The 2,674-nt window shown below is 41.9% G+C and overlaps 1 pseudogene; it reads left to right on the forward strand.

Annotated features, from left to right (window-relative positions):
- The first annotated feature begins 1,348 nt into the window (after positions 1-1,348).
- LOC130345998 (U2 spliceosomal RNA) lies at positions 1,349-1,451 on the forward strand (annotated as a pseudogene).
- Positions 1,452-2,674: the final 1,223 nt, after the last annotated feature.

Here is a 2,674-nt window from a genome sequence, read left to right on the forward strand (position 1 = left end):
CAGGCAAAAGACAATAGGTGGTGCCGCTTGTGTCTGGCCCCTGTTGGAGCGACCAGGCACAGGACTGCTGCTGCTGAATGTCCTCTTTAATTGAATAAGCTCAGCAACCAGCACACCTGTGCAGGTTGGACATGACATGATAGGTAGCTGTCTTTCAGGTAGTGGGTGCTGAATCTTGTTAATTGACATGGGGGTGTCATTGCTGTTGATTGACCATGCATTGGTACTGTGGTATTGGAATAATAAAAACAAATGTTGCCAGCCAACCATCCATTGCAATAATGGATAGGACATCAGCTATGAGGCATTTGTTTGTACAAACTGCTGCTCACAACTAATGTTGTAATATAGTGTCTCCATCTGCTGGTGGTATTGAATAAGCAATAGTGCAATGATAGGGTCTGAAAAAGAAGAAAAATAAGAAGCAGCAGCATAGGAAAAAAGGAGGAAAGAAGGAAAACATGGAGAGAAGAAAAAAAGAAGGTTAAAAAAAAAGGTGAAAACATGTTTAAAAAAGTATTTCCATCTCTCTCTCTCTATATATATATATATACATATAGAAAGAGAGAAAGAGATAGATAGATAGATAGATAGATAGATAGATACATACATACATACATACATACATATGTGTGTATTGTTGGAGTTGCAAACATGGGTGCACTTGACAAACTCAGTGCGGCTATTCCCCATTGAAAGATTGTTGCATCCAGGACCCTTAGCACTGTGATATGCTACTCAATACCACTGGCATGGCCAGGTGTAAACAACATCTGACCTTTGTTGTGTATGTAACCATGGAGATTGTGATGTCACCTAGGCCCACCAAAGAACAGCCTTGTCAGAAGCAGCACTGCCATGAGCAGAAGCAGCAGATCCATAGGTTTTCAAATAAGCTGGATTTAACCAAGACAAGTGAGTCCAATAGGATGCAGGTATGTCCTCTATCCTTACAGCTTCCCGTGGCTGTTGGTTTTATACCGTTTGGGGACAGCCAAGGAGGCGTCAGCAGGCAACACAGGTAAGTGTGTGCTTGTGTGTGTGTGTGTGTGTGTTTCCTATGCAGATCCTAAACCCAGTATCAAATGCAAGTAGGAGGAGTAAGAAGGGTTCCTGCCAAAGCCAGGTTATGGATTGCATTTAAAAATGGTCCATCAGAGTAAAATGGACTCCCATCTTCCTGCTTAGCAATAATGATATTGGTTTAGGGTCTGCTGTGTGTACTGGTGGGTGACTGCCACCCAGCCAGAGTGTGTATGGGAGGCTGCCAGCCAGCCTCCCTTCCTACAAGTAGTGATGGTGCATGTGAAGGGGACAGCGTTGGTTCCTCCCCTTTCACAGTTATCACTTCTCATTCTTCCTTTTGGCTGGTATCAAATGTGGTGTCTGTTTATATCAGTTTAATATCTGATATGTCCCCTATCTGGTAGCATATATTAAATGCACCACCAGGGTTCAGTGTTGGAAAGAAAGATTACCTGTTTATTTGATGCAGCTGCTTGCTGGCTAGTCCAGTGGGCCCCTACTGCAGGCAAAAGACAATAGATGGTGCCGCTTGTGTCTGGCCCCTGTTGGAGCGACCAGGCACAGGACTGCTGCTGCTGAATGTCCTCTTTAATTGAATAAGCTCAGCAACCAGCACACCTGTGCAGGTTGGACATGACATGATAGGTAGCTGTCTTTCAGGTAGTGGGTGCTGAATCTTGTTAATTGACATGGGGGTGTCATTGCTGTTGATTGACCATGCATTGGTACTGTGGTATTGGAATAATTAAAACAAATGTTGCCAGCCAGCCATCCATTGCAATAATGGATAGGACATCAGCTATGAGGCATTTGTTTGTACAAACTGCTGCTCACGACTAATGTTGTAATATAGTGTCTCCATCTGCTGGTGGTATTGAATAAGCAATAGTGCAATGATAGGGTCTGAAAAAGGAGTAAAATAAGAAGCAGCAGCATAGGAAAAAAGGAGGAAAGAAGGAAAACATGGAGAGAAGAAAAAAAGAAGGTAAAAAAAAGGTGAAAACATGTTTAAAAAAGTATTTCCATCTCTCTCTCTCTCTATATATGTATATATATATATATATATATATATATATATTTAAAAGAAAAAAAAATTATATATATATATATATATATACACATATAGAGAGAGAGAAAGAGATAGATAGATAGATAGATAGATAGATACACATACATACATACATACAACATACATACATACATACATATGTGTGTATTGTTGGAGTTGCAAACATGGGTGCACTTGACAAACTCAGTGCGGCTATTCCCCATTGAAAGATTGTTGCATCCAGGACCCTTAGCACTGTGATATGCTACTCAATACCACTGGCATGGCCAGGTGTAAACAACATCTGACCTTTGTTGTGTATGTAACCATGGAGATTGTGATGTCACCTAGGCCCACCAAAGAACAGCCTTGTCAGAAGCAGCACTGCCATGATCAGAAGCAGCAGCACCATAAGTTTTCAAATAAGCTGGATTTAACCAAGACAAGTGAGTCCAATAGGATGCAGGTATGTCCTCTATCCTTACAGCTTCCCGTGGCTGTTGGTTTTATACCGTTTGGGGACAGCCAAGGAGGCGTCAGCAGGCAACACAGGTAAGTGTGTGCTTGTGTGTGTGTGTGTGTGTTTCCTATGCAGATCCT

The sequence above is a fragment of the Hyla sarda genome, unplaced genomic scaffold (genome assembly GCF_029499605.1).
Source record: "Hyla sarda isolate aHylSar1 unplaced genomic scaffold, aHylSar1.hap1 scaffold_769, whole genome shotgun sequence".
Classification (NCBI taxonomy): domain Eukaryota; kingdom Metazoa; phylum Chordata; class Amphibia; order Anura; family Hylidae; genus Hyla; species Hyla sarda.